We start from the raw sequence: 15731 nt of genomic DNA, 5'->3' as shown, positions 1-15731 counted from the left end.
GAGACTCCTGCATCTGTGCCTGGAGTTCCATCACCGTTGATCTCATGGATGGACCCAGAGGCAGAGCGTCGACATGCTGCTAAACCGAGCTGGCAGAGTCCTGCGCCCTCCGACTAGGACTCTCCACTGCTGTCCCTGTCTCCACAATCTGCTGATGCTCACTTGTGAGCTGTGATACACCAGGTGACAACACTACTCTATGTCCCGAAGGTCCCACCGAGGTCTGAGTGTCTGCGCTGGTGCTGGGTGCGCAGATTTCTGGTGATGCTGCGCCCTCAAAGGTTGCAGCTTTCTCTGAGGAGTCTGGCTGCTCAGCCTGTTCTTCCTGGCTAGGGGGGACGGATGCTTGTGATGGTCCTGTGTGGGAGTAAAGGAAAGAGTCAGAGATGTGATGCCAAGGCTACATGCACATTGCTTTTTGCAGATGCTCATAAGTCCTTCTGTTAGAGCTTCACAATCATTATCAGTGACTCATGCAATGTCAAAGAGAGAGATGGGAAACTTTTCTGTCACCAGCTTGCTGTGTTGCACCCGTCTGTCCATCCCCCACGTGCGCATCATCCTCGATTCCCACTATTTCGAGTACCGCCTCCTCCCAGGAGGTCAGGTGGACTATTGAGGCTGTCCCTCCTCCTGTCCTCGCTCGCTCGCTCTCTTTTGTTGTGAGCTCTCTTTTCCTGCAATGAGGGATGTGGTGTATGTAACTTGTTCCACCTTAAGAGAACTTAAACCTGTTCCACCTTAAGAGATGTACTACTTTCTCTGGCTGCTGTATACGGTAATACCGGTGGTGACCACACCGGTATATAAGTGCTGTGTAGTAATTTGCTGTGTAGTTCAGCCCTGACCTTCGACTAGTAAAGACCTGTTAAAGTTATTCTTGTGGTCTGTGTGCAGTGATTCATATTAACCATAACTGGAACACACAGACTTAACAGTGGCGACGAGTACGATCTTACCCTGCGGCAGAGATACATCCAAGGCAGTTTAACGGGCGTTGAGAAGAGGCATCCGCCCTCATCATCCTGCTGAGAAAAGACTCGGGTCTGAAGAGCAAAGGAAGAATCCTGACACGAAGCCTTCCATCAGCGACAGGCAGTGATCATCCCTTCTACCACGGTGGTGGGTAAGCCGATCAGCGACGAGCAGCAAGTCGGCCACGTTGGCTGTGGAGTAGGGGAGGGAAAACGGAGGATATAAGGACGGAGAACTCGACCACGGCCGGGGAAAAGAGCCAGACAGAAGTCGGGGCCAGAGGCGCTGAGACTGGGGCAGCGTAAGGCACAGGAGCCGCGGTGAATGCAAACGCAGCCGGTGTAAAAGACCGGGCTGCAAGCGGGCTGGGAGACGCAACAGCGTCGAGAGAGAGCTCGACCGCGACCGGTGAAAAAGGCCGGGCAGCTACCGAGTCCGCGAGGTGCAGCGACCGGGACAGCGTAAGGCGCGGGAGAAAATAAAAAAAAAATGCAGAGAACTCAGCCGCAGCCAGTGGGAAGGACCGGACTGCAAGAGGGGCTGGGAGGCACGAATTGAGAACCGCTGGGGAGGCGCGAACGGCAGCAATATGGCAATCGCCATTACAGCCAGCGGGGGAGAAAGGCAAATGCGGGAAGCCCCCATTTTCATAGGCGGGGGAAGAAGACAAGCGCGGGAAACCGCCATTTTAAAATAAAAGAAAAAAAAAGAAAAGAATTTTTTTTTGTTTCTCAATAAGATTGCAAGGATGCCTAAGCGTGGTAACATCAACGATTTCGATGCCGATGTTGAAGATTGGGCCACGTATGTAGAACGCATAGAAGTTTATTGTAAAGCAAATAAGATATCAGATGAGGATAAAGCACTAACCTTATTAAACTTAATGGGTGCGAAGACATACGGGCAATTGAAACACCTTCTGTCACCAGAGAAACCGGCGGATAAGACTTTCGCGGATATTGTTACCGTCCTGAAAAATCATTTAAGCCCCACGCCGCTGATGCTAGCGGAACGATTTACATTTTACAGCAGAAAGCAGCTGAAAGATGAAAGCAATGCTGAATTTTTAATTGAATTGCGTAAGCTAGCAAAGTACTGTCAGTTTGGAACAGGACTAACAGATGCGCTAAGAGATAAATTTGTGTGTGGATTGTTAAAAGAAGAGACACAAAAGCGACTGCTTGAGGAGAATGAGCTGACGCTTGATAAAGCTGTCGCTATGGCAGCATCGCACGAAGCCGCAGTGAGAGGCAGGGCGGTAATGCAGCTACGGTCACCGGAACTCAGCACAAATCAAATGGTCTTAGGTACAGTAAAATGCTATCGTTGTGGAAAGACAACGCACGATCAGAACCAGTGCTGGTTCAAAAATAAGGAATGCAGAAAATGTGGCAGGCTTGGTCACATAGCTAAAGTATGCCGGTCAGGAGAGAAGACCAGCAACAAAAAGTCACCGCAGGGAAAGTACAGAAAGGTACACAAGGTGACAGAGAACAGTTCGAATGAACAGAAGTCAGATTCAGATGCCAGCAGTAATGAACTGGGTAGCTTAAGAGTACACAACGTTGGTAAGGAAGCAGACCTCCAGACAATTTGGGTCACACTTCAGATAGCAGGAGTCCAAGTGAAGATGGAATTGGACACTGGATCGGCATTGATGGTCATGAATAAGAAAGATTACAAAAGGTTATTCCAACATATTCCCCTACGGGATACGGAGATTGTATTGAAAACATACACGGGGCAAAGAGTATACCCCATCGGAAAGATAGAGGTAAAGGTGGTCCACAAGGGCAAAGAAAGCCGAGGAATGGACTTATATGTGCTACCTGAAGGAGGTCCACCACTACTGGGACGGGAGTGGATTAGAAAAATGAATATGGACTGGCATTCCTTAAAAGCACTAACGGTAGATGCCAGGGAAACAGATGTCAAACCTAAACGATTGTCCAGAATATTGGACGATGCTAAAGAGGTGTTCCAGCAGGGACTGGGAACACTGAGAGGAATTACGGCAAACATCAAGATTGAAGAACATGCACAACCAAAATTTTTCAAAGCCAGACGATATGACCTGCTGTGGAAGCGGAGCTGGAAGCGCTAGAACGTTCAGGAGTACTGTCTAAGGTAGACTGGAGTGAGTGGGCTACGCCCATTGTTCCCGGGATGAAACGTCCTTCGAGCAACAAGCCGGGAGAACCAGGGAAGGTTCGCATCTGTGGAGATTTCAAGATCACTGTTAATCCGGTGCTTCACACGGTGCAGTATCTGCTTCCGCGGATTGAGGATATCTTCGCTTCATTGTCGGGCGGGAAACACTTCACTAAGATAGACCTGGCGCAGGCGTACTTACAGATGGAAGTTGAGGAAGAGTCACGCCAGTACCTCACGATCAACACACATAGAGGCTTGTACCGGTATAATAGACTGGTTTTTGGAGTGGCACCGGCTCCAGCAATTTGGCAGAGGGCCATGGAGCAGGTATTACAGGGAATTCCAGGCACACAATGTTACCTGGACGATATTCTGATTACAGGAGAGGGTGACGAGGAACACCTCGCAAATTTGGAACTGGTGCTCATCAGATTGAAAGAATATGGACTTCGAGTTAATCGGCAGAAATGTGAGTTCTTTCAGAAGCGGATCTCGTACTGTGGCCATGTCATTGACCAGGAGGGACTTCATAAGTCTCCTGACAAGATCGAAGCGGTTGTGAAGGCTCCTGCTCCGGTTAATGTATCTCAGTTAAGGTCGTTCCTAGGATTGATTAACTATTACCATAAGTTTCTGCCAAATTTATCCACGGTACTGCACCCGCTGAACGCTCTTTTGCAGAAGGGAGTACCATGGGAGTGGAGCGAGGACTGTAAGAAGGCCTTTCGCAAAAGCAAGGAATTGATAACCTCAGAGGAAGTGTTGGCTCACTTCAACCCAACACTGCCTATTCGTTTGGCTTGTGATGCTTCTCCATATGGTATTGGGGCAGTACTCTCACACAAGTTGCCAAATGGCACGGAGAGGCCAGTCGCGTTCGCATCCAGATCATTGACCTCCGCTGAGCGCAACTATGCTCAGATAGATAGGGAGGCTCTCAGCCTTGTGTGGGGAGTAAAGAAGTTTAATCATTACCTGCAGGGCCAAAAGTTTACGCTTCTGACAGACCATCAGCCGTTGGTATCCATTTTTAACCCTAAGAAGGGTGTGTCGGTGATGACAGCACAGAGACTCCAGAGATGGTCCCTTTTCCTAGGGGCACATCAATATCAGATAGAATTCAAAGGTACAAAGCAGCATGGTAATGCTGATGGGCTGTCGCGCCTGCCACTACCTGAAGAAGAGGAGACAACGAAGGTTGACCCTGTTGAGTTATTTCACTCGACCATCATCGAGTGTTTACCAGTCACCAATGCAAGTATTGAAAGAGAAACCAGGAACGACCCGACACTGTCCCAAGTCTACGAGGTGACAGTGAAGGGATGGCCAGCACATGGTGATTCTCTGTTACCGGCATTCTCAGCAAGACGAGACCAGCTGTCCGTCTGTCAAGGAACATTGATGTATGGAACGAGAGTGATTATTCCTCCTAAGTTAAGGGAAAGAGTTCTAAAGGAACTGCATGAAGGTCATCTGGGGGGAGTCAAGATGAAAAGCCTTGCTAGGGCTTATGTGTGGTGGCCGGGTATCGACCAACTGATAGAGGAGCTGACGAAAAGCTGCTCAGGGTGCCAAAAAGTGCAAAATGCACCTCCGATTGCACCGCTGCATCCATGGGAATGGCCTTCAGCCCCATGGCAACGCGTACATATTGACTTTGCTGGTCCATTCATGGACTCCATGTTTCTAATTGCGGTGGACGCACATTCTAAATGGCCAGAAGTGATCAAGATGACTACCACTACTTCAGAAAAGACAATTGCGGTGTTAAGAACGATATTCACAAGGAACGGATTGCCAGAACAAATATGTTCCGACAACGGACCACAGTTCGTGTCAGAAGAATTCCAAAAATTCTTAAAGAAGAATGGGGTGAAACATTATACCTCTGCCCCATATCATCCGGCTACAAATGGGTTGGCCGAGAGATTTGTACAAATATTCAAAAAGGCAATAAAGGCCATGAGCGAAGATTAGATTCCACTACAACATAAGGTGGACAAGTTTCTACTGGCATATCGAAACGCCGCTCATGCAGTGACAAACCAAAGTCCTGCCATGATGTTTTATAACAGGAGGTTGCGGTCCAGGTTGGACTTGTTAAAACCAAATGTGCGAAGGGAAGTTGAAAACAAACAGTTCCAGCATATAAATAACAAGACCACTCGGAGTTTCGAGGTAGGACAACCAGTGTTGGCCAGGGACTATGGAAACGAGAAATGGCAATCCGGAACAATTCGGGCCAGACAAGGACCCCTGATGTACACGGTAGATGTTGGTAAAAATGTAATACGGCGTCATGCTGACCAACTGGTAGAATCGAGAACAAGGGTCGAACCCATGGTTACGACAGAGACAACCGTGGAAGAAGTTAGTGAACCTGAAACCTGAAGCATCTACCTCGGCAGTGAATGTACCTGATGATGATGTCCAAGACATAAGAGACCAACTAGAGGAGTCACCTCAGCAACAAGAATCAGAGACCCCTGAAAGGCGTTATCCAACTCGAATCAGGGGGCCTCCTGAGAGACTGAACCTTTGAACTGTTTCTACATGAAGTTGTATATGTATATATGTTATTATGTTATGTTAAATGGGGATTATAACTGTTAAGCTAAAAAGGGAGGATTATGGTGTATGTAACTTGTTCCACCTTAAGAGAACTTAAACCTGTTCCACCTTAAGAGATGTACTACTTTCTCTGGCTGCTGTATACGGTAATACCGGTGGTGACCACACCGGTATATAAGTGCTGTGTAGTAATTTGCTGTGTAGTTCAGCCCTGACCTTCGACTAGTAAAGACCTGTTAAAGTTATTCTTGTGGTCTGTGTGCAGTGATTCATATTAACCATAACTGGAACACACAGACTTAACAAGGGAGACAAGTGGAGGTTGAATGAGAATGAAGGAGTGAGTGTAGAGATTGCATAGCATGGATACTTAGAAGGAGACAAAGATGGAGTGAGGTGGCAAGACCAAGGGCCCTCCCTGTGTGTTGTCAGTTGTTTTCATAGCATCACAGTGATTGGGAGTGTGAGGGCTGCAAAGTCGAACAGTTATGTGAATGTGAGCATAGAGAGAGAGGGAATGGGTAAGGGTGCATGGATGTCAGTGTCAAGTGGGATGTGGAGGAAGAGATTGCTAAAGCTGAGTGCTGGTGAGGAAAGGCAATGGGGATCAGATTGAGGGTGATGGGAAATTCATACTCACTTTTCCAGTGCGCTGAAGGTCATGAAATCTTTTCCAGCACTGAATCCAGGTTCGTCGTGTGATTCCCAAGGAGTTGACCTCCTCAGCCACCTGCAACCACACTGTCTTAGTCTGTTTGGGAGGCCTCGTCCTCCCTGAGGAAGGGAAGAGCACCTCCCTGTTGGCCCTAGCCCCATCTACCAATGCCTGCAGGGCCACCTCGTCGAAGTGAGGAGCTGATCTGGGCCTCCCGCTTGTCATGTTTCCTGCAGGCCCCTGTCACACCAAACGGAGAAAGCTTGGCAGCTTGCAGAAGAAACAAGGCTTGCTGGAGACCTTAAATGCAGCAGCAATGATGACGTCATCAGAGGCGACTTTCAGTCATGACAAACCCATTTGCCAAGAGTTCTCACAAGTTGGAAATCAATTGGACAATTAAGTTAAAATTGCATCAATCTCCCACATCCATTTAGATTTGGGTGGATAACACGAAATGCAGATAACACAACACCATCCCGCACCTGAGTTAAAATCCTGCCCTATGCCTCTATTTATGAATCCCAGGAGCCCGTGTGCTTTTTTAACTGCTTTCTCAACCTGCCCTGCCACCTTCAACAATTTGTGGACATATACCCCCAGGTCTCTCTGTCCATGCACCCCCTTTAGAATTGTACCCTTTAGTTTATTTTGCCTCTCCTCGTTCTTCCTACCAAAATGTATCACTTCGCACTTTTCTGCGTTAAATTTCATCTGCCACATGTCTGCCCATTCCACCAGCCTGTCTATGTCCTCTTGAAGTCTATCACTATCCTCCTCACTGTTCACTATACCTCCAAGTTTTGTGTCATCTGCAAATCTTGAAATTGTGCCCTGGACACCCAAGTCCAAGTCATTAATATACATCAAGAAAAGCAGTGGTCCTAGTACCGACCCCTGGGGAACCCCACTGTGTACTTTCCTCCAGGCCGATAAACACCCATTCTCCACTGCTCTCTGTTTCCTGCCAATTAGCCAATTTCGTATCCATGTTGCCACTGTCCCTTTTATTCCATGGGCTTCAAGTTTGATGGCAAGCCTATTATGTGGCACTTTATCAAATGCCTTTTGGAAGTCCATGTACACCACATTAACCACATTGCCCTCATCAACCCTCTCTGTTACCTCGTCAAAAAAATCAATCAAGTTAGTTAAACACGATTTGCCTTTCACAAATCGTGCTGGCTTTCCTTAATTAATCCACACTTGTCCAAGTGACTGTTAATTTTGTCCTGGATTATCATTTCTAAAAGCTTCCCCACTACTGAGGTTAAACTTACTGGCCTGTAGTTGCTTGGTTTATCCTTACACTCCTTTTTGAACAAGGGTGTAACATTTGCAATTCTCCAGTCCTCTGGCACCACCCCTGTATCTAAGGAGGATTGGAAGATTATAGCCAATACCTCTGCAATTTCTACCTTTACTTCCCTCAGCATCCTAGGATGCATCCCAACTGGTCCTGGTGACTTATCTATTTGAAGTACAGCCAGCCTTTCTAGTACCTCCTCTTGATCAATTTTTATCCCAAAGTGTCTCAACTACCTCCTCTTTCACTATGACTGACAGCATCTTCTTCCTTGGTAAAGAAAGATGCAAAGTACTTAGCCATGCCATCTGCCTCCATGCATTGGTCTCCATTTTGGTCCCTAATCGGCCCCACCCCTCCTCTTACTACCCGTTTACTATTATATGCCAATAGAACACTTTTGGATTCCCTTTTATGTTAGCTGCCAATCTATTCTCATACTCTCTCTTTGCCCCTCTTATTTCTTTTTTCACTTCCCCTCTGAACATTTTACACAGGTTGCTATGTGCTAATTGCTTATACTATTGTGTAAAAAATAACTTAACAGGAGCTGAAGACATGGTGGTTGTAGTGTATGTACCTTTAAGAAAGAACTACTTTTACAGCTCCTGTATACTGTAGTACCGGCAGTGACCACACCTGTATATAAGCCCTGAGCAGGGATCTGTACTGTTAGTTTTTAGACTACCCTCATCCAGTAAACACCTGTTGATTGTTGATCTGCAGTCTCCATCTATTTATTGAAGAACACCATACCTTAAGATTCACGGATTTAACAGTGGCGACGAGGTTGATTCGAACCTACCTGCAACTCTGCATTTCCTCCCAAGGATTTGCTCCTGGAGGACAGTGGAAGAAAGTTGAGGCCAGAAGCATGGGCGTCAACCACGAGCAACCGCCCAGTCATCCGGCAGAGAGTGAGCATCGCAGGAGAGGCTGTTGAGAGCTGGGCTTGGTTCTCCAGCCACGACGATCCAGCAACAGGCTGGCAACAGGTACAGCGCAGACCCTTCCCGGACAGCGGCGGCTGGAGCCGATCGACGGCACAGAAAAGGCTGAGCAGCGTCGACGGAGTAAGAGAGAGGGTAAAGCGCACAGGGCGCAGCCGGGGTTTGAAGACCGAGCGGCGTCGACGGAAAACAAAAAGAGAGAGAGGGCAAAGCACAGCCGGGGTTCAGGACCGAGCGGCGGCAACGAGAGAGGCGCACAGGAGAACGCGCAGAGTGCAGCCAGGGCTCAAGGGCTGAGCAGCGTCCGCGGGGGAAGAAAGGAAGCACGGGAGACGCCATTTGAGCCGCGGAGAAGAAGGGAGAGTGTGGGAGATGCCATTTTTGAAGCCGCAGCGGAGAAGAAGGGCGAGCGCAGGGAGAAAGGGAAGCGCGGGAGACGCCATTTTGAGCCAGCAGAGAAGAAGGGAGAGCGCGGGAGACGCCATTTTAGCCAGTCTAACCACACCCAGGGATGCCGAAGAGTGGCAGTGTCACAGCGTTCGACAATGAAGTCGAAGATTGGGCGACATATGTGGAACGCATTGAGGTGTACTGCAAGGCGAATGAAGTGCCAGATGCCAGGAAAGCACTGGTTTTGTTGAATTCCATGGGTGCAAAAACATATGGCTTACTGCGAAACCTAATAACCCCAGAGAAGCCAGTGGATAAGGATTTCGAAAGCATAGTGGAAATCCTACAGGACCACTTAAACCCCACACCGCTGCTGATAGCAGAAAGATTTAAATTTCACAAAAGGAACCAGCATAAAGACGAAAGTGATGCTGAGTATTTAACGGAACTGTGCAAGCTATCGAAACACTGCCAGTTTGGAACGGGACTAGCAGATACGTTAAGGGACAAGTTTGTGCGTGGGCTTCAAAGTGAAGGAACCCAGAAACGGCTTCTATCAGAAAAGGATCTTACGCTGGACAAGCCTTTCAGCATGGCAGTATCACATGAAGCAGCCGTACGGGGCGTTGCAGAGATACAACGGAGACCGCAAGAATATGGCACCAATGAAATGTCATATGGAGCAGGGAAGTGTTATCGCTGCGGCAGAACAACACACGACCAGAAGGATTGTTGGTTCAAGGACCAAGTGTGCAGTGTGGAAAAGCAGGACACATAGCAAGAGTCTGCAGGTCGGGGAAGAAAACCAGCAGCAAGAAATCTCCACAGGAGAAGTACAAAAAGGTACATAAGGTGACGGAGAGTAGTTCAGACGAACAGAAAAGTGATACAGACTCCGGAAGCAATGAGCTGGGTTGTCTGAAACTACATAATGTAATCAAAATGGAGGATCACCAGACTATCTGGGTCACGCTCAAGATAGACGGAGTCCAAGTGAAAGTGGAATTGGACACAGGATCAGCCCTAACAGTCATAAACCGAAGGGACTACAAGCGGCTATTCTCACATATACCCTTGAGAGCTACAGAGATTGTCTTGAAGACATACACGGGGCAAAAAGTCTACCCCAAAGAAAAAATAAGGGTGAACATGATATACAACGGCCAGGAAACACCAAAAATGGACCTATATGTATTGCCAGATGGAGGACCACCACTACTAGGACATGAATGGATCCGGAAGATACAGTTAGATTGGCATTCCATACAGGCACTGACGGTAGAGGCCAAAAAGGATGACGACGTCACACCTGGACGACTGTCAAAAATGCTAACTGACGCACAAGAAGTGTTCCAGGAGGGACTCGGAACACTAAAAGGCATAACAGCGATGATTAAAATAGAGGAAAATGCAAGCCCAAAGTTTTTTAAGGCCAGACCGGTGCCTTATGCGATCCGCCCAGCCGTTGAAGCAGAGCTGGAAGGTTTGGAACGTTCAGGAGTACTGTCCAAAGTGGACTGGAGCGAGTGGGCTACACCCATCGTTCCTGTAATGAAGAGGTCGTTGAGTAATACGCCTGGGGAACCAAAGAAGGTTCGCATCTGAAGGGACTTTAAGGTGATAGTGAACCCAGTTCTTCACACGGTACAATATCCGCTTCCGCGGATTGAAGATATTTTCGCCTCGCTATCTGGAGGGAAACGCTTCACTAAGATTGATCTGGCCCAGGCGTACCTGCAAATGGAGGGAGAAGAAGCCTCGAAACAATACCTCACGATCAACACTCACAAAGGTCTCTACCAATACAACCGGCTGGTGTTTGGGGTAGCATCAGCTCTGGCTATTTGGCAAAGGGCAATGGATCAAGTCCTGCAAGGAATTCCAGGGACCCAGTGTTATTTGGACGACATCCTGGTAACGGGCGAAAATGACAGTGATCACCTCGCCAACCTGGAGCAGGTGCTCACTAGATTGAAGGAATATGGTCTACGAGCTAATCGCCACAAATGCGAGTTTTTCCAGAAGCAGATCTCGTATTGTGGCCACGTTATTGATGAAGAGGGGTTACATAAGTCCCCTGAAAAGATTGAGGCAGTAGTCAAGGCTCCAGCACCGGAAAATGTGTCAAAACTGAGGTCGTTCCTCGGGCTGGTGAACTACTACCATAAGTTCTTACCAAATTTGTCTACAGTATTACACCCACTGAACACCCTACTGCAAACGGGGGTACCATGGAAGTGGAATGACGAATGTAAATGAGCTTTCCAGAAGTGCAAAGAATTGATCACATCAAAAGAGGTGTTGGCTCATTTCAACCCAGCACTACCAATTCGGTTGGCGTGTGATGCATCACCCTATGGTATTGGAGCGGTGCTGTCGCACAAATTCCCAGACGAGTTGGAGAGGCCAGTAGCTTTTGCGTCTCAGTCACTAACCTCAGCCGAGCGCAACTACGCCCAGATTGACAGGGAGGCCCTCAGCCTAGTATGGGGAGTAGAAAAGTTCAACCACTATCTGCACGGGCAGAAGTTCACCTTGCTGACTGACCACCATTCACTTGTCTCCATCTTTAATCCAAAGAAGGGCGTTCCGGTGATGGCTGCGCAAAGGGGTGAACCAATATGAAATAGAGTATAAGGGCACGAAACAGCATGGAAACGCTGATGTGCTATCATGCCTGCCACTGCCTACTGCGGAGGAAGCACCAGCAGTGGACCCTGTCGAAATATTTTATTCGTCTATAATTGAACGCTTGCCAGTAACCAACGCGGATATAGAGAAGGAGACCCGAAATGATCCGACACTGTCTCGGGTATATGATTTGACGGTGAAGGGATGGCCAACACATGGTGACTCACTGTTGCCAGCATTCTCATCCAGAAGAGAACAGCTGTCAGTATGCCAGGGGACAGTGATGTGTGGATCCCGAGTGGTAATTCCACCCAAGTTAAGGGAGAGAGTGCTCAATGAGCTTCACGAAGGCCATCTGGGAGGGGTGAAAATGAAAAACCTTGCTAGGGCTTATGTGTGGTGGCCGGGGATCGATCAACAAATCGAGGACCTAACGAGCTGCTCAGGATGCCAGAAGGTCCAAAATGCACCACCACATGCCCCTCTACACCCATGGGAGTGGCCCTCCTCTCCATGGCAATGGTTGCATATTGATTTTGCTGGTCCATTCATGGACTCAATGTTCTTAATAACAGTGGATGCGCACTCAAAATGGCCTGAGGTGATCAAAATGTCCTCCACCACTACGGAGAAAACGATTGCAGTCCTACGGACCATATTTGCCAGGAACGGCTTGCCAGAGCAGATTTGCTCTGATAACGGACCACAGTTTGTGTCCGAAGAATTTCGGAAATTTATGAGACGGAATGGGGTAAGGCATTACACATCCGCCCCGTATCATCCAGCCACAAATGGATTGGCTGAGAGGTTCGTACAAACCTTTAAAAAGGCAGTAAGGGCCATGTGCGATGACGACATTCCACTGCAGCATAAGGTCGACAATTTCCTGTTAGCCTACAGAAATGCGACACATACAGTTACCAACCAGACCCCGGCCATGATGTTCTTTAACCGAAGGTTGAGATCTCGTCTGGATTTGCTCAGAAGAAATGTTGAGAATAAGCAATTCCAGCACATCAATGAGAAGCCGACAAGGAGCTTCAATGTAGGGCAACCAGCCTTGGCCCGCGACTACCGAACAGAGAAATGGCAACCCGGAACGATATGCACACGGCAGGGGCCACTAATATACACAGTGGATGTTGGGGAGAACATTGTGAGACGCCATGTTGACCAGATCCTAGAGTCACAGGAACGAGTCAACCCCATGTCTCGCGTACCTGGTGATGAACCCGACATACCGGTAGCATCTACCCCAGAAACAGTAGCATCGGAAGCTGATGAACTAACCGACGACAGGGGGCCAGAATCGCCTCCGCACCAAGAACAAGACACTCCAGAAAGGCACTATCCAGAAAGGATCAGGAAGCCGCCCCAAAGACTGAATCTATAAATGGACTATTTCAGTTAATGTGCATGTTAAAAGTGTTACCTGTTATTTGATTGTTATGGTACTGTTAATCTAAAAGGGGAGGAATTGTAGTGTATGTACCTTTAAGAAAGAACTACTTTTACAGCTCCTGTATACTGTAGTACCGGCAGTGACCACACCTGTATATAAGCCCTGAGCAGGGATCTGTACTGTTAGTTTTTAGACTACCCTCATCCAGTAAACACCGGTTGATTGTTGATCTGCAGTCTCCGTCTATTTATTGAAGAACACCATACCTTAAGATTCACGGATTTAACAGTGGTCTAGAAATTGGCCCTGAAAAAGAGCCTCCTAAGTCCCCAAAATGGCGGCAGGAAGCTTGTGGACACCTCCGACTGGAAGTGTGCCGCCCGCCATTTGAGTAAGGATAAATAAGAGGCATCGTTTACCCATGCCTGAAGCAGACATTAGGCCCACATGCAAATAAGTGTCCCCACTGCAAGATTGATTTGCCCTGAGGCAGCCAGTGCCTTCACTAGCTGCACTTGCAAACCAACACTAAAGAACGCCTGGAACAAAAAAGGTAAGTTATTGACTTCTGAATGTGGAGCCGGGAGGAGCAGGAGTATAAAATTGAACACAAAAATATTACAAGTGCTGGGAGACACCTATAAATTGGACTCCTGTTTAATACTTTCTAACATATCTAACCTTATCCCTCATCCAGAGCTTCCCCTGCTGATAAACTGTTGCTGCCCTTCCAAAGGCCAATACTACTAGCTGTGACACTCCCACACAACTTCAACATCAAATCAACAGCTTCTGCAGAATGATGACTTCTGAGACAGTCTGCACACAGAACAAATACAATGAGAGAAAATCTATATTTTCCCTGGTGTGCAATAAGGAAACACATTTTGCCACATACGCAATAGCTTTTAGTGCCTTGTGTATCCTTTTACATTGTGGATAATTTGTCCCTTGTGCATTTCAGAATGTACATGTACAAAATCATCAGTTATTTTTGTACTTCATAAACATTAATTAGAAGTATAACCAGCCACTTTGCCTATCGATTAAATTCCCTTTCCAATTTCACAGGAAGGCTGAATGTTCTAATAAAACCTATTTGAAATGAATTTGAAGTGTGTCTAAATCAAAAACAGATACGCTGCAGCATTCAACTTACTTAAAAAAATTCACTTGTCTGTGTTTGATGAAACTTTGAAGCAAAGGACAGAAAAAAGATGGAGTAGGATGGAACAGAATTCAGATAATGTGCAGAATATATGTCCAATAACATTGTTAAATGATTGCACTTTGCAATTGAATCCTGTATATTAAAACTGATTGACAAATGTATTTCAGAAACTAACATTTGTTTTATTTTATTTGTATATATTTTTTACAGTGGAAGCGGACCAATTCAACTTCTTTTCTTCCCCAAATTTGCATAAATGTGGAGCTGCAACGATGATAATTTCTTAATTTGGTTCAAAACTAAATAGAACCTTCCAAAACCTATGGATGATATTTTGTTATTCGAAAGAACATGTACAGGTATCTCTGCCATTCTGACTATCATACCTTAGACAGGGTAAAGGCAGTGGCTCATTTACATGTAAATGTGTTCAGTAAATCAATTGCAGGCATAGCATTTTTATGCAAGTAGATTTGACTGCACATTGGCCCTCTCACATCCAGAAGGATTCTTATATTTAATTGAAATCTTAAATTGATTGACATGGGCAAGAAAATTGCAAAGGTGAACCTGAAGGTTTCTTGTGTCACCGTTGATTTTTATTTCTACAGTTGTCTTCCTCACCTTAAGGTGCGAGCATAGTCTCATGGGTACAAGTCCCTTAGATAAGTGGCTATGATTCATGTGTGATCTTTACCAGACTATTCAAATGTGGACATCATCACACTTAAATCTACTCCTGTTCTCTTAATCTCCACATTTGTACTTCCAGCAGAGGTTTCTGAATTATGATCAGGATTGAGAATCCTTGACAAACCTTATCCAAAGGTGCTGAGCCCAACTGTACCACCTCTGCTACCACTGTGCCTAAGATTGGCTAGTCTGCCCTGACTGGCAATTGAATCTGAATCTTCATTTTCCTGATCTGTATGGCTCAGCTACTTACTGAATAAACTCATGGGGTAATATGGTACTGGTCATTTTTAACACGGTTCCCAAATTTCTACAATTGCCATCAAGGGTCTCTGAAAAAATAAATGATTGTACTGCATTGCACTCCCCCTTCCAATTTTCTGCCCTACTCTGCTGAAGACATGGGGTAGATTATTTGTCTTCATGCCTGGGTGGTAATCTGGTGGAATGGATCATCCGCCTTTTATAGAACCTGGAATGGATCACCCACACTTTATAGAACCTGGAATGGATCACCCACCCTTTATAGTGGGTGGGTGCCGCAACTGCAACATGTGGGAATTTGTGGAGAGCATCACGATCCCAGACGACCACGTCTGCAGTAAGTGCCTGCATCTCGAGGAACTTCAGCTCAGAGTTGTTGAGCTGAAGTCCAAGGTGCAGACATTGTGGAGCATCAGGGAGGGGTAGAGTTACCTGGACACCTTGATCCAGGAGGCAGTCACATCAATTAAGTTAGGTAGTGGTACAGGTCTAGTTAGTGGTCAGGGATAGAAGGATGTGACTGTGACTCAGAGGACTCCAGGTGCAGTGATGGAGGAGCCTCGGCATTT

The sequence above is a fragment of the Somniosus microcephalus genome, chromosome 14 (assembly GCF_052327205.1).
Source record: "Somniosus microcephalus isolate GS21.2 chromosome 14, FLI_Smic_1.0, whole genome shotgun sequence".
Classification (NCBI taxonomy): domain Eukaryota; kingdom Metazoa; phylum Chordata; class Chondrichthyes; order Squaliformes; family Somniosidae; genus Somniosus; species Somniosus microcephalus.
Note: the sequence above shows the minus strand (reverse complement) of the source record.